The 25507-nt window shown below is 40.9% G+C and overlaps 1 protein-coding gene and 1 non-coding gene across 4 annotated transcripts in view; one reads left to right on the top strand and one right to left on the bottom strand.

Annotated features, from left to right (window-relative positions):
• THSD4 (thrombospondin type 1 domain containing 4) overlaps positions 1 to 25507 on the bottom strand; it is a 594279-nt gene that overhangs the window by 428111 nt on the left and 140661 nt on the right. The gene's annotated exons all lie outside the window — the stretch shown is intronic.
• LOC119239593 (U6 spliceosomal RNA) lies at positions 6249 to 6356 on the top strand. Its single transcript, XR_005123879.1, has one exon. It is a non-coding gene; the product is annotated as a U6 spliceosomal RNA (small nuclear RNA).

The following is a 25507-nucleotide window of genomic DNA, read 5'->3' as shown; positions in this document are numbered from 1 at the left end:
AAGACTCAGGGTGTTTCCTTGGTCAACAACTCTTCCTATAAATTGTCACATTATTGCTGGGACAATTAAGTGCATCCACTTAATTGCACCACTCCAAGCAATATCTGGAATACTGGTTTATCAACCCATGCATTTTTTCCCTTTGCTAATTTTTTTTAAGTGATTTTTTTTAAAGACTTATTTATTTATTTATTTATTTATTTATTTATTTATTTATTTATTTATTATTTATTTATACAAGCACTGGGTACAGTCAGAAGCGTGGGAGGGTGAGAGAATTCACCAGAGCCAGAGCGGGGAGCACAGCAGGCAGAAGGACCGAAGCACACTGCTGAGGGGAGCAGCGGGAGGCAGGAGAGGTCTGCGCGCCACGTGGGACCCTCCTCTGGTGGCCAGGGAGCAGCCGGGGATCGAACCGGCGCTGCAGAGGCTGTGGGCACCTTCGCAACCCAGCACTCAACAGCTGCGCCACCAGGGAGGCCCTTCCTTTGCTAATTTTAACCTTTAGCCTCTCACTATCATAAGTAATTGTGCATATAACAGTTTTCCTGAGTCCGTGAGGCCATCTAGCAAATCATCAAATCTTGGGACTCCTGACATAGTTAGAGGTTCAGAATGCTGGCATATCCAGTGTATTGAACATGCAAATAAATCACACAGATGTAGAAACTTAGTAAAATACTAACTCCTATGAGGGAAAGATAGAACCTGACACACAGACCCCATGGCCAAGCTATCACTCAGGCAAGATGGCAACGGAAAAGACCGAGTAGAAGACGATCTGAGCACATTTTCTCAGCCAAACTTAACAGCTCGGTAGTGAAAAAGGGATCCCAGTCAAGAACTGCAATTCTCAGACCAAATCCCAGAGAATTCCCAAGAAACAAAGCAGGCCAAGTTTGTCCCAAAACTCAGAAGGAATAATGGTTTCCCCAGGAGTCGGGGGGGTCTGAAGGATGACTAAGATATAGAGAGAGCATCAGGAGAAAATTCTGGATGGCGCCTGAGTATCCTTCTAGAGCTGAACATGAGGCCAATTTAGAAATCCAAGAAATCTAAGAAATGCTTGCACCTCCGACTGCTAGCTCCAAAGAATGATCTATGAAGGAGAGCACAGCAGGTGTTGATGTGTGCGATGATGGAAAATGGATACTTCAGTCAGCCACACAGTGGTGGTTGTGACCAGGCCAGCTCCAGGACCCAGAGAAACTTGGACACCCAGCATGGCAGTGACTGGGAACTCCAGAAGGACCGATTTAGAACTGGCTGTGAGGAGAGGCCTTTCCTACCAAACAGGGCCCACGCTTAGTGGCACGTGTAGGTATTCCTGTGCTAGCACAGTAAGCAGTTCTCCTCTACTTGTCTGCTTCTCCTGGACAACCTCATTTTTCACCTGTGGTGGTTTTGTTAATGAGGGTAATACTAGCTACCACATCTTAGGTGTATCCTGGGAAATGGGCAGGTTATAGTAATTACCTTATTAATCCTCCAGCAACCCAGAGTCACCAAAAGAAACAATCTCAGAGAGGCAGAGTACCTTAACAGTTACAAGATTGGAACCTAAATGTGTTCCAATGGCCCCAAATCCATGTTAACCAATGCCCTCAACTCACTATGAGCTCCATCTTCTCTCACAATGGGTCCTCTCTGCTTTCTATCCCTGCAGCAGATTCCGGCCTTGAGATGACATCTCACCCATAGTGCGAATCTGGTATTGGATGGTAGCTGAATATGTCCCCACCTTCTTATTACTTCCTATCACATGGCAGATGGCAGGGGTCCTCTCACACTCAAGCCTGTCCTGTAGGAACTGGTGATATCTTGGGCTGGAATTTGTGCTTTGGTGTATAGGGTGAGAAGATGCATAGAGAACAACGTCTTGTTCTAGGCTGGTAGAAGATGAGCCATATGATTTTCATGCCCTTAACCCCCATCAACTCTGGGGAAAGGCCTTAACTCCTTAAGGTTTCCCCACAATCTCTATCAAAAAGGACTTACCAGGGTCTCCCTGGTGGTAAAGGGGGTTAAGCACTATGAAGCTATCCACAGGCACTGCAGCATAAGTTCAATCCCTGGTCAGGGAGATGACCCACATGGCGCAGCAGACCTCGCCTGTTTCGCCCGCTGCTCCACTCAGCAGTATATTTCAGTAGATCCATGTGTTCTGTTCCCCACTCTGTCTCTGGTGAAGCCTCTCACCTCCCCTTCACCTCTGGCCTGCACCCTAGCTCTTGTGTGCATAAATAAAATAAATCTTAAAAAAAAAGGGAAGTACTTACACACCTTTCACCAGCAGCAGAGCAGTTGGGGAAAGAGGTGAAAAGAATATGTGTAGAAGCACATGCAACTGATGAAAGAGAGGTGTTACAAACAAGCCTGGTGTGCATACTGCCCTGACCAAGGAGAGAAAATAGCCTTTATTGGATGCATGCTTTTGACAGCATCTGGATCCTTTTAGCACACATATTTATTTCATAACAACATGAGATCACAATGCCAGGATGATTAATGATCTCTTCTATTCTACCACTTTTTTTGCATAAATCTACAAATCTGCTAGGGAGGCTAATTAGCTGAGATGGGACAAATCTGCATTTTGCTTACTTATTTTTCACAGGGATCTCTTCCATGGACTACATTTGACCATGGACAAGTCTGGAGACATTGGAAACTGCTCTAGGCATCTTCCAAATTATCAGCACCTGAATTCTTAGAAAATAATTTCCAGGGTCTTAGGTAATTCTCATGTGTTTCCCAAGGGGAAACAGTGATCTAATCCTCAAATTGGGAGAGAAACAGAAAGGAAGAAAGAGAATATGGGTTGATAAAACTGAAAAAATTTACTGACAAATATATATTTAAATGTGCAGGATAAAGTCGTATAATTATCCTGGAAATAGAAGAAATAGAATCATTACCTTACAATACACTGGGAATAGAACCACTATTTTCTATGTGGCCAATTTTAGGATAAGTGACATCTCTCCTAATCCCATTCAGGAAGATTTAGGATCTGAAGTAACAATTGTCAAGGCTCCATGCAAGCCCTGAGATGCCCAGGACTCCCTCTTCCCCATCACTGCTCACCTGGTGGTAGACCAAACAGATGGCCCGAGGCACCCCCAGTCACAGCAACGGGCCAGGCTTCCTCACAATTCACAGAGCAAGAGATCCAGGCCTTTTTTTTATACAGTCCTTCGGGGTTGTCTCCCAGAGCCAGTTCACCTCCTAAGAGGTTCCTTGGATGATCTGGCCACCTCAGGAGGCATCCTTTACACAGATGGGGGTAACATTACCAGCTCTGCTCTTACCCTAAGAATTCTTCCTTGGGGACATGACCCTCTACTTCAGCCATCTGATCTTGGTGGTCACAACCAGGACCAGGGAGGAGGAAGCACAGGCCTGCTTTGCCAGGCAAAGGGATCTTTGAATCAAAGTGGAGCAATCCAAGGTTTCAAGTGTAAGGAGCAACTCAAAAGGGTCAGGAAAGTATACCCACAACTGCAAAAGGACCTGCGTTTTCCTGGAGCTGCTCTCCAGTAACATTCCTTGTAGTAAACTACTTCAGAGTCACAATGTCCAGTTAGGATTAACCTAGAATACCAGAAAATACCAGTAAAATATGCTCCCTAGGGACCTCAAGTACCCATTTATGAGGAAGTTCACCAAGATAAATGGTACTAAATGCAGCACTCCAGTGAAGGAGTATCTATAATAATAGGGAATAGGGAAAAACCTGAAAAGGAAGATTTTGGAACAGGCGACACACGCAAGATCCAATACCAAATTCTATCAGGCTCACAGCCCTGGTTGTTCCTACAAAACCAAAAACAAACAAGCAGAAACTTCATCTATCCTCAAAATGACTTGTATGCATTCCATGTTTATAAACTAACACAAATCATATTATTCTTTTCAACTTTAGAGACCATTTGTCATTTGTCTCCCCATTAACCTTTCCCCTTTAATCAAAGCAGACAATAATAACTGCTTTGGATTTGTAAAATCCTCCCTGCCCCTACATTTTCTGAATCTGAGACTATGTGGGCCTGGCTTGAGGTTTACCCACTGCTCCACCAAACACAGGGACAGCACAGGTGCCCAGAGCTAGCGACACCCAGATGTGGTAACTGCCAGAATCCAGATGTAAACAGAGTCCAGTGTTTCTCCCAGAGCTGCAGACTCAGAGTCAACTCCTAGGTGTGGGAGTTAAGAATCAGAACATGTAAGAATGTGAGAAGTACACAACTCACACTGGGAGGAAGAGTCCTAGTGCCGAATGCAGCATTCTCCAAATGCCACTGCCATTTCTGGGGACTGAGCTAAGGTCTCACAGGAGGCCTCCTGAGCACTGCCCAGTGCGGAGCAGTTGGGGAGAGGGTTGAATGAAGAGCCAGAAGGCTTAGCCACGGTGTTGGAAGGAGAGGATATGGGTATGCTCCCAAACAGCTGAGGGGAATGGCTGACCCATCCTAAGTGCTATTTTCCACCAGTCAAGCAGGTTTCCAGCTGGTCCAAGGAAGGGACGTACCCTGGGATAAGAGTGGGTAAAACATTCTTGGAAATAGCAGTCCCAAATCTTCATCCCCCATGCCTTAACTCATGCCCTCGGGACAAATCATTCCACTTGGGTCTTAGATGTGCAGGTCCTTTTGTGGGTACTCCTACCCCACATACCAAGGCAGAGACGAGGCCTGCTCTAAGCAGCAGCCCAGCACCTCTCTGTTGGATGGAATTTGCCATTCAACTACTCTACTCATCTCCCAAACTTTGGCACTTCCAGTTGTGCCCTGGCTTCAAAGCCTGCAGCGGGTTCCTTTGGTTCTGGTCTTCACTCTTAGGCTCATCAAACTTTGGTTTCTCTATTTGGGTCTCAGCTCTGCTCTGCCTACCCCAGCCTCTACCACTTCTGGTGGCTTCTCCAACGTGGGATGCAAAAATCCCTGCGTAGCTCTGGGCACCAGGAATCCCACTAAACTAAGATTGAAACCATACCAGGGAAAGAATACTTAGACAATCATACATGGTGGCTTACTTGTTATAGCGGGAGAGCTTTTCTGGGTCTGAATCTACTTTGAAACTCAGTCTTCAGAAATGTACCTCAAATAAACCAACTCAAACATTGCTCCATAGGGGGACTCTCCAGTTCTTGTCTGACCATAAACTCAGACAGAGGCTGAAGCCAACTAACCCAAACTGTGCAGGAGTGAATGGAGGTACCCAGCCTTTCCAGTGTCATGTACTGAAAGACTGGGTGGTGTTTCCTTCCCTCCCCACAAGCACCACTGGCTGGAAGAGCGGATGCTGTCATCCAGTCAGGATATAAGCTCAACTAAGCTGAGGCACACACTCAAATGAAAAACTCTGAATTGTAACTTGAATCTCAAGGTACTGGCAGAGGTCTTCAGGTAGCCCAGAGAAAATCATTATAAAAAGAGATCTTAGGCCCTCCCTGGTGGCACAAGGGGTTAAGGCACAACCTATGAAGCTATCTGCAGCCACTGCAGCACGAGTTCGATCCATCCCTGGCCAGGGAGTTACCCACATGGCACCGCAGACTTCTGCTGACTTGCCCACTGATCCCCTCAGCAGTGTATTTCAGTAGATCTCCTGTTCTGCTCCCCACTCTGTCTCTGGTGAATCCTCTTACCCCCCGCACCTCTGGTCTGTACCCCAGTTCTTGTACGCAAAAATAAATAAACAAAAGTGAGATCTTAAATTACTTCTCAAAAGAAAGCACAAAATCACTGGGAAAAGGACAGCCCAGAACAGCAAGGGCAATCTTGGAAAAGGTAGAGTAATAAACGGAATGTGAGCCCTCTAGACATTAGTACATATTACAAAGGACTTATAATGGGATCATGTTACTTATAATGGGATCATATGTAATAGGGTGCTTTAAGAGATATTCACAAAGATGCTTTATACCACTCATTGATTACTTACTTGTAACAGACAAACATAATCTAAACGATTTATATATACTCATTCTTTTAGTACTCACAACAACCATATGAGGTAGGTGTGTGAGCTTTTTCATTTTACAGATGGGGAAAATGAGGTCCAGAGGTTAAACTGCTTGTTCAAGGTCATACAGTTACACAGTAGGTAAGTCAAATCCACTCTAAAACCAGAGTCATTGTTGGCATCCATTATACCCAGACGCTTCTTTAGCAAAATAAACTAAAATCTTTGTTCTAGGATAAATTTTAAATAAACTATTGTGTCTAAGAACGAGTTTAGATTTTGTGCTCTCTTTGGTAGCACATATACTAAAATTGGAATGATACAGAGAATGTAGCATGGCATGGATGTACCAGGATGACAAACAAATTCATGAGGTATTTCATATTTTTGCAGTGCTAAGAGGAAAGTAAATAGCAACACAGGCCTGCATCAAGAAACAAGAAAGTTCTCATATAATTATCTAACCCTACATCCTAACAACTAGAAAAAGACCAAACGAGACCAAAATCCAGTAGAAGGAAGGAAATAAAAAAATTAAGGTCAGAAATAAATGAAATAGAAATAAAAAAGACACTATCAAAGATTAAAACCAAAAACTGGTGCTTTGAAAAAATAAACAAAATAGACAAACCTCTAGGTGGGTTCACTAAGAAAAAAGGGGAGAAAAATCTGAAAAATAGAATCAGAAACAAAAGAGAAGTTCCAACATTCATCTTAGAAATGCAGAAGATCTGTAAAACTGAGGTTACCAGAGAGGGAAAGGTAGCGAGGAAAGATTGGGGGGGGGGGCTCAGTGGACGATGGGTGCCTTGCAGGTGGGTGTGGTAGCACACCCCTGAATAGAAGATATTTGTACCCCCCCTAAAGAGGTGGGGTCCTATATTTCTTGATCACATACAGTGTTACAAAGTAATGTTACCTAAGTTAAGATATACATAAAGATGAAACTCTGCCCTTTGCAATGATGTGAATGAACCTAGAGGGGATTCTGTTAAATGAAATAAGTCAGATGAAGAAAGACAAATACCATGTGACTTCACTCACACGTGGTAGACGAAGAGACAAAATAAACAAGTAAAACAGAAACAATCTCCAGCTTACAAGAACAAAATAATGGTTACCAGAAGAGAAGGGGAAAAGGGGAGGGCAAATTGGATAAAAAGGTCAATGTATAATTGGATGATAGTGGATGTAAACTAGGCTTTTAGTGATGAGTATGATGTAGTATTTACACATATTGATAAATAACTGTATATTTAAAACCTGTATAATGTTGCAAACTAATGTTATTACTATTTTTTTTTAAAGAAAGCTAAAGGAAAGAAAGTAGTACAGAGGATCGTAAGAGACTACTATTAATATCTTTATGGTAATAAATTGGATAACCTAGAAGAAATGGACTAATTTTTAGAAGTATACAATCTTATGAGACTGAATCAGAAAGAAATAGAAAACCTGAACAAATCAATTACAAGCAAGGAAATTAAAACAGTAATCAAAATCTCCCCAAAATAAAAAGCCCAGGAACAGGTTGTTTCACCAGTGAGTTCTACCAAAGCTTCAAAGATGAATTAATATCTATCCTTTTCAAACGCTTCCAAAACTTTGAAGAATGCTTCCAAAAACATTTTATTAGGTACTGTTACACTGATAACAAAAACAGATAATGAGATCACAAATAAAGAAAACTGCAGAACAATATTCATTATGAACACAGATAGAAAATTCCTCAACAAAATCTTAGTGAACTGAATTGAACAACACATTAAAAGTAGCCACACAGGATTTATTCCAGGGAAGCAAGGATAGTTCATCACATCAATGAAAGGAAAGAAAAAAAAATCATATGATCATATCAGTTGATGCAGAGAAAGCATTTGATAAAAACTCTTAATAAATACATACAAAAGGAATATGCTTTGACATAATAAAGGCCATCTATGCCAAATCCACAGCTACCATTACACTAAATGTGAAAACTGAAAGCTTTTCCTCTACGATCAGGAAAAAGACAGAGATGTCCATTCTTGTCGTTACTGCTCAAAATAGCACTGGAAATCCTAGATAGAGCAATTAGGTAAGAGAAAGATATAAAATGTGTCCAAGTTGAAAATAAAGAAGTTAAACTATCACTATTTGCAGATGACATGACAATATACATAAAAAAATCACGTACTCTATAAAAAGCTATTAGCAATAATAAACAAATACAATAAATGGGCAGACTATGAAATTAATAAACAAAAATCTTTGTGTTCTATATGCAAATAATGAATTAGCAGAAAGAGAAATCAGAAAAATTATCCCATTTACAATCACATTAAAAAAATTAAATACCTTGGAATAAATTTAACCAAAGTGGTGAAAGGGCTGTATACTGAAAACTTTGACATTATTGAAATAAACAGAAAAGGACATAAAGAGATGAAAGGTATTTCATGCTCATGGATTAGAAGAATTTACATTGTTGGGCCTCTCCTGGTGGCGCAGGCGGTTGAGCGCTGCGCTATGAAGCTGTCTGCAGCCTCTGCAGCGCTGGTTCCATCCCGGCCAGCCAGGGAGGGTCCCACATGGCGCGGCTGACCTCTCCTGTCTTGCCTGCTGCTCCCCTCAGCAGTGTATTTCGTCAGTCTGCCTGTTCTGTTCCCCGCTTTGTCTCTGGTGAATCCTCTCACCCTCCCACGCATCTAGTCAGTACCCCGGTTCTTGTATAAATAAATAAATATACCTTAAAAAAAAGAATTTACATTGTTAAATGGTTGTATTACCTAAAGAAATATACAGATTCAGTGCAATCCTATTAAAATCTCAATGACATTCCTCATAGAAATAGAATGAAAAATCATTACACTTATTTGGAATACCAAAAGAGTCCTAATTGCAAAAAAATATTCTTGAGAAAAAAACAAAAATGGAAGCATCACTTCCCTGACCAGAAACTATACTACAAAATGCAAATAATTGAAACAGTGTGGTATTGTAATAAAATAGACACACAGATCAGTGGAACAGAATTAAAATCTCAGAAATAAACCCATACTTCTATGGACAATTAATCGATGACAAAGAAGCCAAGAGTTCAATGGAGCAAGGAAAGTCTCAACAAACTGTGTTGGAAAAACTGGACAGCCACATGTAAAAGAATGAAACTAGATCATACCATACAGGAAAATTAATTCAAAATGGATAAAGACTTGGATGTAAGATCTGAAACCATAAAGTACATAGAAGAAAACATAGAAAACATAGCTTCTTGACATCAGCCTCAGAAACGTGTTTGGGGACTCAACTTCAATAGCAAGAGAAACAAATAAAAGCAAAAATAAACAATGGACTACATTAAACTAAAAAGCTTTTGCACAGCAAAATAAACTTACATCAAAAAGAAAAACATCCAAATGAATAGAAGATATTTGCACATCATACATCTCACAATGGGCTAAAATCCAAGATCTACAAAGAACTCATAAAACTCAACAATAAAAAAACAAATGACCAGTTAAAAATAATGGACAGAGGGCCTGAAAAGACACTTCTCCAAAGAAGACGTAAAGATGTTGAACAGGCACATGAAAAGATGTTTATCATTTTTTAATATTAGAGAAATGAAAATCAATACAATGAGATATCAACACACACCTGTAAGAATGGCTAGTGTCCAAAAGACAAGAAACAAGTGTTGGAGAGGATGTGGAGAGAAGGCAAGCTTTATACTCTGTTGGTGGTAATGTAAGATGGTGTAGTCCTTATGGAAAGCGTGTGGAGATTCCTCAAAATATTAAAAATATTAACTCCATACATTTCAGTTGGAACTTATCAGAAAAATACTTTAAAAGTACATCAAAAAATGCAAAAACATGAAATCAAAGAGATAAGTGCATCCCCATGTTTATTGCAACACTGTTTACAACCTATGTGTCCATCAACTGATGAGTGGATAAAAGAAAATATGGTACAAATATACAATGGAACATTATTCAGCTATGAAAAAAGATGAAATCCTGCCATTTGCAACAACATGAATGGTCCTAGTGAGGGAATAATGTTTAGTGAAATAAGTGAGACAAAGAAAGACAAACACCATATGATTTCACTCATATGTGATGTATAGAGAGAAAACCAGACATATGAACTAAATGAAACAAAAGTAAACTTTTGGACTGTAAGGCCAATTAGTGGTTAACAGAAGGGTGGGAGAAGAGAGGTGGGTAAATTGGGTGAAAAGGGGTCAATTTCATGGTGAAGGATAGGTTTGGATTTTTGGCAGTGAACTTAATGTAGTATATACACATGTTAAGTATCAACAATGGACATCTGAAACTTATATAATGTTATAATGCAATATTATTTCAAAAATATGCAAATAAATAAAACATTTTAAAACAGCTTTTTGTCAATAAGCTCAAAATGGAATTGTGTAGACTAAAATGATGGTTAGTAAACAAAGAGGCAATTTGGAAAATTGCTCATGACAAAATATGAAAGTTTTTAAAGAAAGAATAAAAGATATATAGATGCTCTGAGTAAAATCATAAAAATATAGTGGAAGGAAATATATATCCATTCAAGCACACACAAGCATGGTCAGTGAGCTAAATAATGCAGTGTTCCTGCCCCCACCAACAAGATCAATGTCTAGGATTATAACCCAGGCTCCAGTAGTTTTAAAAATCCTGGGGAAATTGATTGCAAAGTTCTGTTATATTTAGGATGGGCTAGAATTCAGAGCCAAATAAACGAGTTCAAATGGAGCCTTCTCTCCCCTACCTTACCCCCCAGAATGAGGATAAATAAAATGTTTGTAGAAATCTAAAAGGAAGCTGCAAATAGAAAAAAACATAAATGAGACACTTATAAAAATAGAAATAGAAACATAAATGGCCAAGAGAGCTAGATAGACACTCAAAAAGAAATTCAGAGATGCTGTTTTTTAGAATAGCAAAGATGGAAAAGAAGACTTATCCTAATATACATAAGTCTGTGTTCAAAGATGTTTAGTGAAGCATTGTTTTCAATAATATCTCACAAACCACCTAGACAGCCATCAGAGGTGATAGATAAAATGTCTCATGGCCCATCCATTAAATGGGCTACTTGGAGCACTATCTGGACCTCAGTTTCTCTTTGTTGACCTAAAAACTGTTGATAATATATTTTTAATTGCAGGAGGACAAGCTAAGCAGCACTGTGTGTACAATGATTCAGTGTTTGTTAAGAAATTAAATAGAATAATAACAACAGTTATTTATGAGTAATGGAAGCAGAGCTTTCTCTTAAACCTTTAGTCCCTATTTCTATTTAAAACCATACAAACAAAAGCAACAATAAAATAAACCCAATCTTTAATAAAAGAAATGTTTTGTTATTTGGAAAGACCTCAGGGTAGAGAAGTTTCGCCTGTCTTGCAGCAAAGGCAAAGGATATTTTAAATAAAGTTCTGCCTAGATCTTACCTCCTCCTTTAGCAAATTCTTATGTCCCTAAAGAAATTTAGCCAATTAAACAGTTATTGTTTTGGACAACAGTAAAATCTCAGAGCAAAAAGATTCCCCTGGCTATGTTTTCAGAAGCTGGGAGTCGGACTAATTGGGAAGATGTTGTTTTGTTTGTTTGTTTGTTTTGCTTTGTTTTAAATGTATTTTTTATTTATTTTTCTTAAGATTTATTTATTTATGCATGCAAGAGCTGGGGACCAGGCCAGAGGTGGGGGGTGGCGGGGGGAGAGGATTCACCAAAGACAGAGTGGGGAGCAGGACAGGCAGATTGTGAAATACACTGCTGAGGGGAGCAGTGGGTGAGTCAGGAGAGGTCTGCTGCGCCATGTGGGTAGCTCCCTAGCCGGGGATCGAACTCTTGCTGTAGTGGCTGCCAGTAGCTTCATAGGTTGTATTCCATAATTTGGGGATCCACAGGAGACAGTGAATAGAATGTTGATTTCCAGGGAATGGGGTGTAGGAAGAAACAGGAAGTTGCTGATCAATGGACATAAAGTCTCCCCAAGATGAGTAAGTTCTAGAGATCTGCTATACGACATTGTCACTGTAATTAACAATACTGTATTACATACCTAAAACTTGTTAAGAAGGTAGATCTAGTTAAATGTTCTTACTACAACAAAATGAAATTTTTAAAAAATAATGGAAGATACACAAATGGCCCACAAGCACAGGAAAAATATGTATAATAAAGGAAGAGGGCACAGCAGAAGTAGCAAGAAGAAAAGAGTACTAAACTTCATTCCATTTACATTACATATGTTATCTCATTTAATCTTCACAAGAGATTCCATGATGTTGATAACATTAATCCCATTTTGCAGATAAGGGAAGAGAGGCTCTGTGCCATTAAGGAATTAGCCTCAGCTATTAAATGTCAGGTTTGGGATGGGGATTTTCAAGAAGTTACCAAAATGGCAACATCTAAGATTATGACTTCAAGGAATAGAACACTTTTAGACACATTGAAAACTGGGCCCTTGATTTTATGACACTTTTACAGTGTGATAACACATAAAAACCTGTGATAAAATTTTATATCTATGAAGCCAGGGACACAAAGCTTTGGCCTGAATTAGGATAATGCAGGACAGGTGCTACACAGATTTATGCATGCTGCTTGGCCAGCTCCCTCAGCCTCGCTCTGCATAACTGCTTCTCTGATCCAAAGACAAACACCAAGAAAGACTTGGCAGGGATATGCATCTTGTCCTCAAGGTGCAAATAGAGACACTGCGTTGTGGAGGCTTCAGAGGTCACCTGGTCTTAGTGGTTCCAGACATATCCACCAACCAGATGGAGCTGAATCATCTGGGAAGCTTGTTAAATGCAAATTCCTGAGCCCCACTCCAGATCTCTGGGGACTAAGACCCAGAAAGGAGAATTTTTAAAATGCTACCCAGGGGAACCTTCATACACTATCGATCGGAATGTAAAATGGAACATTTTGGAGCACAGTTTGGTGGTTTCCTAATAAGTTAAACATAGAATTATCATATGACCTAGCTATTCCACTTCTATGTATTCCCAAAGGAAATAAAAACAAAGGTCCCTACAAAAACTTGTTATGAATGCTCTTGGCAACATTATTTATCGTCTGCTAAGTTCATCACCAGCCGGACCAAATGCCCATGAGCTGATGAAGACAGACTAAATGTGTCATTTCTGTATGATAGAATACTATTGTGTAATAAAAAGGCACAAACTATTGCTACAACTACAACAGTTGTGAACCTCAAAGACATTATATTGCAAAGAACTATATTACATTACTGACACGGTCACAGCCAGATGTAAGAGACTACATTTTGTATGATTCTATTTACATGAACTATCTGGAAAAGGTAAATCTCAAGGATAGAAAGTATATAGATTACTGATTCTTGGGGACAGAGAGTGAGAATGGGTATTAACATAGCACAAGGGATATTATTGTTCTAATACTGATTTATGGTAGATATTCTATAAGTTGGCAAATTTACTAAAAATCATTGAATTGTAGGGCCTCCCCTGGTGGTACAGCGGTTGAGCGCTGGGCTGCGAAGCTGCCCGCAGCTTCTGCAATGCTGGTTCGATCCCCAGCTGCCGGGCGAGGGTCCCACATGGCGCGCAGACCTCTCCTGCCGCCCGCTGCTCCTCTCAGCAGTGTACTTCGTCAGTCTGCCTGTTCTGCTCTCCGCTCTGGCTCTGGTGAACTCTCTCACCCTCCCATGCTTCTGACTGTACCCAGTGCTTGTATAAATAAATAAATAAATCTTTTTTAAAAAAATCATTGAATTGTACACTTGAAGTAGGTGAATTGTATGATATGCAAACTATGACTCAGAAAAGCTATTTCTTTGAACAATTGCTCCCTTGGTGATTTTGATGCATGAGCAGATTAAAGAGGCACTGAATTCCAATATACTTATTTTACAACGAGGAAACTGAAATCCAGAGAGGGAAATGATTCATCCAGGGTCACAGAGTGAGTTTATACAGAGCCAGAAAGCCTCTGATCCATCTCTCTACAAAAGGAAACAGAGGTCAGGGATGACTTGGTGAAATCAAGCAAAGGGGACGGCCAGTCTCAATGAGTCAGTCCCCACTAAATCCTTTTACTCCTCCAATAGCAGGAAGTTGGCTTGTTTTGCTTAAACAATTTAGGAAAGGGGTTCAGGAAGCAGCTGGAGGCCGTGGAAGGATCACAGACTTGGAGTCAGGAGGGCTGAGTGCAAATTCTGGTTCTGAGAGTTCAGGGCAGGTCACTCCATCTCCCTGAGTCTCATTTTGTTCACCCATCAGTAAACAGGCCCGATAACATCTCACTGCCAGATCACCGTGACACAGGTAAGGAAGACATTGAGTAATCCAGGCAAGAAATGATTCCAGATGATTTCCTTCCTGCCTGGCTGAAGGGCACAGATGTCCAGCCAAATGTGCTTATCTAGTCGCCACCACTAGCACATCCCTTCCAGCCTTTAGGGCACTCAGATGCCTTTTCAAGGTTCCCTGACGCAGGCACCACCACTACCCCACCCTGACGGAGGTCTCAGTCCTGGTTTTGATCCCAGTTCCCAGGTGTCATAAAACTCTGGAAAGGGGAAGGCGGGACCACATGTCTTTAGAGATATGAGAACTCAGATGGAGAACAAAATATACCTAAAAAAATAACCTAAGTGGCCACCAGTGCATCAAATATTGGATTGGGTGTGGTGTTATTACAAGACCAAGAGAATGTAAAACATCCTGTAATGTATCTCAGAAGAAAATCGTTGCCAAGGGAAAGAAATCTGTCTTCTATCTAAGAGGAATGTTTAGTAATTGTTTGGGTCTTGGATAAACTCGGGCCATACGTTTGGGGCCAAGAGTTTACATTATAGACTAATCATAGAGCCCTGATGTGGATGCAGGCATTGGAGACCCAGAGGAATGAGTTATCAAGAGAGTCACAGCAGCTACGACACTTCAGAAAGACATGCAGCCTGGAGGTTGGGGGCCGGGGCGGGTATTGTAGGCCAAGATGCTTTCTTAGAAGGAGGAATGTAAACACGATGCCTCCTAAACTGAACCCATCTAAGTGGATCCTGTCCTCAGCCTGTGTGATCAGGCAAGAAAATCAACGTGACAGAAAGGGACGGTGTGAAGGGTCCCACCAGCTCTGCCGGCTCAGACCACGTTCTGTTTGTTTTACTAGTTCCAAGAGAAATCTGACCCCTTGGAGGAACCTGTTTGTGTCATTCATGAATTAGCTCCTGGTAACTGAATTAGACAGTGACTAAACAGGCATTCTTTGTAAAAGGTCACTTGGGACAGACAAGAAGACAAAAGAAACAGAAGCCTATGGCTCATGACAGCAGAGTAGGCCCAGGCTGCGAGGAAGAAAGCTTAATGTGAGAGCATTTAGTTCAGAGAGGTGTTAAAGACTTGTTGAAAATGTAACTTGAAGCAGTGGCAGAAGAGGGTAAATGAGAACAGAAGGAGGTAGAAGGGGGAAAAGACTAAGGCAGGAAAAATAAAGAGGAGAGCAGAGGCTGGAGGACAAGTGTCTAAATGGGGAAATGGTGCAAACTCGGCACCCAGGCTGCAGATGGCCCTGCCCAGGGACTCCTGCAGGAAGGATCCCCGACATAGCACCCCACCCTTCCCGCCCCTCCGCAGCCCCTAGGAGGAGGTGTGCTCCACACATACCTCTCAGGCCTGAGGGCAAAGCCAAGATTTTCACTTCCAGTTAAACAGGGAGGAGCAACTACCTGCCTCTACCTCCCCTTTCTCCATATACCCTACTAAAATGGTCTTACTTAAAATCATTTTAACCTACAAGGACAAAAACAACAAAAATGACTCGTCAGCAAGTAAACGTTTCAACAAGCTTGAGGGAAAGCAGAGTAAAGTGTGGTAAGAGAGCATAAGTTGCAAAGCAGAACCCTTTACCATGAAGGATACTGCTGAGAGCAAAGCCAACTGGCCTGACAACTCCAGTTGGAGGACACATCCCATGAAAGATGGGGGTCAGGACATGATGGAAAACAGTCACACCCACATGGCGCAGCCAGACCTCTTTGCATTCCCATCTCCTACTCCAAGCAGGCAAGAGTTTATTTTTTGCAGGAATTGAGGAGGGGCTGCAGACTCAGGAAATAGGCATGGTGAAGAACAGAGGTGAGGGGAAGGGGCCCCTAGAACACCAGCCACAAGTCTACCTCTCCAGGCAGGAGATGAAAGGATTCTTTTCTAAAGAAAAGGAACAGTCTAGAGGAAAGCCATCCACGTACTGACATTGGTGTGTGATGTTCCAACTGAACAGCCAGCTCAAAATCTGTTCTCCCCAACAAAGCACATCAGCCAAGGACCCCACCCGTGCACGTACAACATTCAATCTGGTCTTCAGTGCCTTACTGTCAAACATGAATACTAAGTAAAGGTCGACAGATATTCGGGGAAAGCTTTGGGTGTGAAGGGCAGAGTCAAAACAAACAGAAAATAATTTGGAGATGGAAGAAGGTGTGGGAAAAAGAACTTTAAAACCCAATTTATGTTAGAGAATGAATACGTTAAGATATTGCATCCATGAAACAAGAATAGGACACGCTATTCAACAACTGATCTGGAAACAAGAAAGAACTGTTGGAAATGATAGCAATATCATAGGAAATGATGATAAAAATTTGAAGTACAGCAAAGAATCTAGAAAAAGAGCAAGTAAACTCCACAGAAAGTAGAAACAAAAACAAAAACAATGGAAAGTAGGAGAGGAAAGGTAAGAAAATCCAAGACCATTCAAATTGGAGTCTGGGGAGAAATAAAGACCAGAGAAAGCATAAAGAGACTTATCAAAGAAACACTTAAAGAAAATACCCAGTAATGCCCAAAAGGGTTTGTGGTGAGGTATGCACAGCACAACATGTACACAAAGGCGCTCCCCAAGGCAAGTGAGTGAGAAGCATGAGGACACAAAAGATGAAGCGAAGACCCTCGAGATGTCCAGCGGTGAATTCATGTCACACACAAAGCAAGGAGAATCACAATAGCCTTGGTCTTCTATCAAGCAGAATGCTGGGAAATAATGTGGAAATACCTTCAGAAATCTCAGAGACAAATGACTTCCAACATTGATTTCTCAAACTAGTTTAATTGTAAGCAAAGTGTGGAACAGAATAAACACATTTTTAGATATGTGAAAAAGAAAAACAAAAGCTTTTCCTTGCATACTTCCTTAGGAGGCTGTTAGAGGATGACCTTCAGTTAATCAAGAGAGTAAACTAAGACAGCAGCAAAGGGCCTCCCCTGGTGGCGCAGTGGTTGAGCGCTGGGCTGCAAAGCTGCCCACAGCCTCTGCAGCGCTGGTTCAATCCCCGGCCACCGACGAGGGTCCCACATGGCGTGACAGACCTCTCCTGCCACGCCCGCTCTTCCCCTCAGCAGTGTACTTCATCAGTCTGCCTATTCTGCTCCCTGCTCTGTCTCTGGTGAATTCTCTCACCCTCCCGCGCTTCTGACTGTACCCAGTGCTTGTATAAATAAATAAATCTTAAAAAAGACAGCAGTAGAGATAGGGCATATGGCAGTCAGAAGCCATCACACTAAAGGAAGGTCCCCAGCCAGGCTCACCACCACAGAGTGGGGGATGTAGCAGGGAATGGGTGGACTTCTCCCGTGAGTGTTAATTTCAAGTGTCAACTCAGTTCAGGTATTTGGTCAAACATCATTCTGAGTGCTCTTTGAAGGTGTTCCTGGATGAGATTAAAATGTGAATTGGTGGACTCAGTCAGGTTATCCTTTGGCAATATGCAGATTGCCCTTATCTCATCTAATGGAGCCTGTACAGAACAAAAAGGAACCCTCCAGAGGTAGAAGGAACTTGGAACTGATTTCCTTGAGCTGGGACACCAGTTTTTTCCGTCTTCAGACTCAAATGAGAACATCACCTCTTCCTGAGATGTGAGCCTGCAGCTTTCGGACTAAAATGACACCATCTACTCCTCTGGGATTCCCAACTGCACATCTTAGGACTTGCCAGTCTCCATAATTGTAATTCAACTCCTTATAATAAATCTTTTTATGTACCTCCTTTTGGTTTGTTTTTGTTTTGTTTTCTGGAGAACCCTAACTAATACAGATATATTGAATTATTTAGAAAGAAATGTAGGGCCTCCCTGGTGGCGCAAGGGGTTAAGCACCACACTATGAAGCAATCCGCAGCCTCTGCAGCACGCATTTGATCCCTGGCTGGCCTCCCCTCAGCAGTGTATTTCATCAGTCTACCTGTCCTGTTCCCCGCTCTGTCTCTGATGAATCCTCTTACCCCACCCCCGCATCTCTAGCCTGTACCCCAGCTCTTGTATGCATAAATAAATAAATCTTTAAAAAAAATAGAAAGAAATGTAGTAACATATGAAAAGAACTGTAGTGAACATATTTTCAGACACAATAATATAAATAAATAAATAAAAGTTTAGATATAGGCACAGCAGACCTCTCCTGTCTCGCCCAATTCTCCCCTCAGCAGTGTATTTCGTCAGTCTGCCTGTTCTGTTCCCCACTCTGTCTCTGGTGAATCATCTCACCCTCCCGTGCATCTGGCCTGTACCCCAGTTCTTGTATAAATAAATCTTTAAAAAAAAAGTTCAGTTATAACTATGGGGGAATGGGCCTCCCTGGTGGCGCAGGGAGTTGGGCACCGCACTGTGAAGCAATCCACAGCCTCTGCAGCACAAGTTCAATCCCCGGCTGGCCAGAGAGAGACCCACGTGGCGAAGCAGACCTCTCCTGTCTTGCCTGCTGCTCTCCTCAGTAGTATATTTTGGTCTGTCTGCCTGTTCTGCTCCCCACTCTGTCTCTGGTGAATCCTCTCACCCCCACATCTCTGGCCTGTGCCCCAGCTCTTGTATGCATAAATAAATAAATCTTAAAAAAAAAAAAAAACTATGGGGGAAAATCAGGACACAGAAGAGAAGCTGGGTGGTTGGTTCTGTAAGAGTGCTCAATCCAGTTACCTTACAAGAAGTTAAGAAGCACTATCCAAAATCAATAATTCACAATGTCTAGAAATGTGGAGATAGATGCCAAAAGAAACAACTCAAGAAGTTAAAGAGAGGGGCCTCTGGGGAATGGATAGGATTGGAGAGAACACTGTTTTTCATTATGTCTTTTAGGACTATTTGATTTTTAAATTATATACATGTGTTTATACATAAAAGTGAATTCTAAAAAAGGAAAAGAAAGGAAGCCAGAATTTCAAGACAGATTAACTAGAGTATGATTATACATATTAAAAGTACGTTGAATGGAGTTGGCAGTAAGACACCTTTACAGTGATGACAAGGTCACTTATTTGGACCAACAACTTTATCTGAAGTTGTTTTTATAGGTAATGAAAAATTCAAAGGTAACTTGTGGGTTATAGTCAAAACAGATATTAATATAATCTAAACAACTTTTTTTTTATAATTAAGCACTAGTCAATAGTGTATCACTGCCACTCTGGAGTAATCAAAGACTGAATGAAATCTAATCACTATGCTTTCAGCTTCAATTCTAGATGTTATTATAAACAAAATCAGTTTAAAAAGCAACCCAATATGATGATAATTGTGAAGGTTCCCAAAGAGACACTGACAGTGAAGAAGAGGAAAAAAAATCTAAATGTCATACAAATGAAAACTTGAGACTTTGAATACAACTTCCAGTGGCAGTATCATTCACAGATGTTAACAATGCAAACCCCTTTTAGTTGATTTAAGAACACAGTCTACTTAGAAGACATTAGGAAGCTCTTCACCCAAGAATAGCAACCAACTTAGACCAGCACCTCCGGGAAGCCCCTAAGATGCAGACTCCGGCACTGTTACCTACAACTCACATAACCAATACTACCCATGGGACTTGGGGCAGAGAATGGAGGGATCCAAACCAGAGCAGAATTCTCAGTACCCTAATCCATTTGTCACTAGGCTGAAAGAGCTGCTAAATGTTATTTGGGGTCTGATGCATACCTGGAGGTGTATCCACTTGCACTGACCACATCCTCACTCAAAGCTCTGACACTGTCATCTTATTCTGGATTATTCCCCAGGGAAGGATCATTCAGTTAGAAAAACAGGAAAATGCATCCTAGTCATTCCTATCCTGTGAGAAGTTAGAAACATGTCCTGTGATAAAGGATGAGCCGAGAAGGTGTCGCATTAGGGCTATACCATTCAGAACCCTACACTCGAAGGTTGTTGGTTCTTAAAATAGATCATCACTTACCTGTGTGTGAATCAAACAGGTACTCAGTTACTTATAATATTAGGTACTGATTGGTTCACTTAATGTTCTCTATATTCATTTAACTGTTGCCTAATAAGCTCCTTTGAAAACTGAATTTCAAAAGGAGACCAAAAAGGTGTGGTCCGTGTATTTATCTTAGCCTGGGTTCCTTGAAGCGGAGTCACTACTTCTCAGAAGGGAGGGACATGAAGAGTGAGGCAGGGAAGGTCAGAAAATGGAAGAGAGTGTGTTCCCAAGTTGACCTCTGCTTGGGGTCCAGTGCAATGAACCCTGGGATCACACAGGACCCTATTTCTAGAAGGCTGTGTCTTGGGGTAGTTCCCATCTCCCACCAGCAGAGGCCCACCCCCAGGTATGCTACCACCCCACCTTCTCTCATGGCACATGCATGAGCACCCTCAGAGTTCTTGGGACTGTTGCCCCTCCGAGTCAACAGGAAACCCCAGGGTGGCAGATGAGAGCTAGGAGATTCTGGGTTGTGTCCATAGGAGGACAGGTGTGGACAACAGAGCCAAGATCCTTGAAATAGCTGAAGCCCAGAGGATCTGGGTTGGCACAGATGAGATGTCTCATCATTAAAATTCTTTTTCAAAATTCCGGTAATTAGCTATGTTCCTAATAGAAATAGTTGATTTTATTTTCAAAAAGCAGCACTAGTAAATAAAGACCCTGATTGCACGAGACATTTCCCACTGCAAGAGTTTGCTTCTTTATGCAGAAATCTCCATGCAGAAGACCGCAGAGTCCTGAACTGTGACTGTGTTACTGCAGGTAACACTGTAAGGAGATCTGAACTGCACCTAGAGTTTTCAGCTGACTGTGTAATAATGTGTATCACAGATAGAGACACTATTTCAAATATATGCAGATGCGCTTGTGATTAATAAGATACTGAAATGTACTAATGAGCTGCATCACTGTGTTCCGCATCACAATGCAGTACATGTGCTGGCTATTCTCTGTCCATCCTCCCAGACCCAGTCTCTGCCTTTCTTTGTCCAGCTCTGTCTCAGGAGGGAGCCTTGCCCTTTGACTTCCAGTTGGGTTTGACCACAGGAGATGGGATGTGGAGAGAAGTCAGGGTATTTATTTTGACCCTGCAGTCCCAACCTCACCTACCCTTTGACCCTAACAGGTCATTACTCACTTCCGGACCTGAGTTCCCCCATGTGGATGAGGGGGTTAATCAGATCATCTGTGCGGTGGTTTTCAGTTGCTAGCACATGTTTTTACTTCTTGAATCCTCACTAAGAAGAGTTGTTCCCTTCTGCCAAATCAAATAGGTAAGAATTCCAAGCTGGTATTTCCTTATTGCAGACAGGATGCTGTCTTTCAAAAACGGATCAAAACACCAGAATAAGAAAGTTTCTGATTTGTCTTTATCTCTTCACATTGTTTACTGTGGACTGATTCCTTGTGTTACCTAAACGCAGAATTGAGTTTACTGAATACTGAGCAAACAGTGAGGTGGGATTATAAACTTCATTTTCTAAATATTCCATGCATCTCACTGGTCACCTGTGGTAGGTCTACATTTGCAGGGAATGCTATACATATTGTAAAAAATCTGGCTAAATGTGAAAAGGAGTAGATTTCTTCTCAGGGAATGCATTATTTCTCAACAAAAGGAATCATTTCCAAACACAGAAGGGTTAAATATTCCTTGTTGAACTCACCATCTCCTAACACAGTTTATCAATCCAAGAAGAATCACACAACGCTAGTGGCTCTGAACATCAAAAGCAAAATATGAAGCATCTGAAATATGCAAGTTCATCCTCTTGGCATTTGACCTCAGAGTGGTCCTTGACTCCTGTGTGGCAGGAGCTTCATCCTACTTTCAAAAGCCTGCAAGACGATGTTTCACCAGCTATGTTTGCCTCACTAAATCTATTTTTAAAGTCTGTATCTCTGTTTCCCAGGAACATAATTCTATTTCTCTTCACCACATGAAGTTTGATTGTTTTTTGGGTAGTGTCTGGAACTGCTTTGTATATTCTACATCTAAATTTAAAAATACAGTCATGCATATCAAAGAAGAATGTAAGGACATTAATATCATCCCATAATGCTTATTACAGATAGAGCAATGGATAAAAATCTCTATCTGCAGGTTTATATAAAAACACTATGGGATAATAAGCAGATTATTTTCAGTTTTTCTTGGATGCTATTACAGTTTTCTAAATATTAAATATTAACACAGTAATTCTATAAAACGATTAACTTTCTTCCATTTCCTTCAGTAAATACAGTATCTAAAACTACCGTATTCTACCACCCAAAAGGCTACTCCTGTACTTTTTCTTTGCTTTCTAAATATTTCATTTTATTGGCTATTTTTTTTAGATTCTCACAATTTTACTAAAATTTATTTGGACTGTGACTTTGACTCAAATAGCATGACTCTCAAACAGTAGTCAGGAACTCCTAGAAATATGATCACTTGTTCAAAACTGGAAGTTTGAAATACAAGTCTTAAACAATCAAAAATGCGGAAGAAAATACACAATTTTCAAAACAATCTGGAATCAGCAAAAGTTCTGAAATTCCCTTACATGCAAAAGGACAACCACAAAACAACAGCAAGAAGGTGACCCCAAACCCAAAATTATAGAAAACCAGAATGCATATAAGGAATTTAAACACACCTGTGAAATTTTAAAAATGTATTATATTATGTAAATGTTAAATGAAGAATTTACTATTATAGAGGCAAAAATGGGCCTAAAACCTGACTTTTCTTTTATTATGGTGGAAAAAATCTGCACACTAGCTGCAATAAAAACTTACATTGATAGTTATTTAAAAACTACAATTTTTGAAGAAAAATCATTAGAACTTTTCAAATTTGACAGAAAAGTTGGGGTCTGGAAAACACAGCCAGTGAAGTGCTAAGTTGCTGGAACTTTCTTCAGGGTCAATTTCAGGAACAACTTATGAGATGAAACTCAATCAATGGAACATTTCGTGAAGTTCTGAAATGCACACATGATTTTTTCTGATTTGGATCAAAATGAGAGAGCCAAGATAAATGTCAATAGTACATTTATTACTATTACTATTTTAAACTATCCAACAGATGCAAGGGAAAGGTCAGTTAAGGGACCTTCCAAAGAGTTGAGAGGCTTGGTATTAATGTGTATAATTCTGTTGTGAAGGCTTGCTAATATGCCAAATGCTTAGTTGTAAAATATCTGATGAAGTTATTTTTACTAAGGTCTGATTTTCCCATTCCCTCCACTCTGTTCCATTCACTTCAGTGGTGCCTACATCTCCAGAAATGTAGAGATGACAGCAAATTTGAGTTGGCACATTAGAAGGGGGCTGGTGAATGCCCCACATACTGCTGTAGCTTCAACAGAGAACAACACACATTGAGAGGAAGTAAGGAAATGCAGACAGTGGTTGACTATTCAAAATTTTAGACACATTATAATAAAAAGTGCATCCAAAAGTTCTTTTGGGCTTTAGTGGAGAGCACAGGTCACAGCTAGTGTTCTTAAACTTAGTGATGAATTGCTGTTTTTCTTAATGGAAAAACAAATGTAAAGACCTGGATATACTGAATTATTTGTTAATCATAAGTTAACTTATTTAGAAAAAACATTTTTTTCAAGACTAAACTCAATCTACCACAGCAGGGCAGAACTGACTGTTGCCATAAAAAGTTCGAGATATATGAACAGCATAGATCCCAGGGACTATAAGCCTTTGAGACACTTTATTTACATTAATGCGCAAAGCAAAGATCCCCAGTTATTTTGGTTACTGAAGTCAGAAATGGTGTGGGTCCACTATTTTATAAAAGTAATTTGGTCTCTCTCAGCAAACAAAACTATTTTACTGAAATTCCTATGACTAAGAACCTGCAAATATAGCATGAAATCATTTCTTTGGCAGGATTCTGGGCATTTCCCCACATACAGTACCTCAGCACTAATTGTATGAGTTTATGTTCTCAAAATACAACACCAGGTAAGTCTCAAATGCTATCACCTCTAAGGCCTGAGTTTGATCCCCTGCCAGGGAGCCTACCCACATGGTGCAGCAGACCCCTACTGTCTCACCTGCTGCTCTCCTCAGCAGTGTATTTCAGTAGATTTGCCTGTTCTGCCTTCCACTCTGTTTCTGATGAATCCTCTCACCCCCCACACATCTGGCCTATACCCAGTTTATGCAAAAAGTGAAAATGAATAAAAAATTCAAAACACAACTCCAAGAATGAGAGAGAAGCCACCTGGGCCCAGAACCTGTTATCTCACAGCATTAACACTCTCCTATCAATCCAATTTTAAAAATATCTGAACACTACTATCTCATTTTCCCCTCAATGACAGTAAAATAAAAACTTTTTTCTACCAAGACAAACATATACATATATTATTGTGTGAAATACCCATGTGTTTTCACAAGAATGTCCAGATGTCTCTAGTCTTTGTGTTAAGTGGGGCCACATGCAGGCTTCTCATTTATCCACTCCAGAGTGAAGAGTAGGGTCAGAAACACTGTGCCTATGGTTTAAGGAGAATATCATGGTACCAACATAATTAAATCCCAGTCCAATGTGAAAAGCTGTAAGTAAGTAATGGACTGCTCTTTTCTAAGATAATGGGATCCAAACAGGACAGGGAACAAGGTCTTTTTCACTTAAATGCCCCATTGAGCATCCCTCCCCTAACCCCACCACCCAGACACTGTGCTTCCACAGAGATCCCCATACCACCCTCAACTGACTGACTCAGCACACTGTCAGTGCTGCCTCAAAGCAACATACAAGTCTTTATTTAAAAGCAGACACCCTCCCATAGGAAGAGCACTCTTTGGGATGAGTTAAAGTGATTTATCAGCGATTTGGTCTATCAAACCACATTTAGGAAGTTGCTGAGCTCTCTGAACCTAATCCTGACAATGGCCCCTACGTTACAGCAGCGTGCAGAGGGTGAAGTGAGATACTGCCTCTAAGGAAAGCTCAGCACAATGCCTGCCCACAGCAAGCAGTCGATGAACAAGGCAACAAGCCTATCCTGACCTAGACCCTGGAGAAGGGCCAAGTGCTATGAAGTTCAGGAGTAAAAGACATTTCCCCTGACATCCAGAGTTTTACAGACTAGTTAAGGGGATGATATTACCATGCAAGAAACAACCAGGGGTATGAAACCATATTTGGGAAATAAGACTTGGTGAGTTCTTCATCTCACTGTATGCTTTGGATCAAGTAACCAAGTAGTAGGGTAAAAAATATCTGACTCAGCAACAACAAATATTGGCGAGGATGTGGTGAAAAAGGAACTC

This window comes from Talpa occidentalis, unplaced genomic scaffold, assembly GCF_014898055.3.
Source record: "Talpa occidentalis isolate TD23 unplaced genomic scaffold, MPIMG_talOcc4v2.1 talOcc4.11, whole genome shotgun sequence".
Taxonomy (NCBI): Eukaryota; Metazoa; Chordata; class Mammalia; order Eulipotyphla; family Talpidae; genus Talpa; species Talpa occidentalis.
This window is presented reverse-complemented; position numbering and strand designations above follow the sequence as displayed.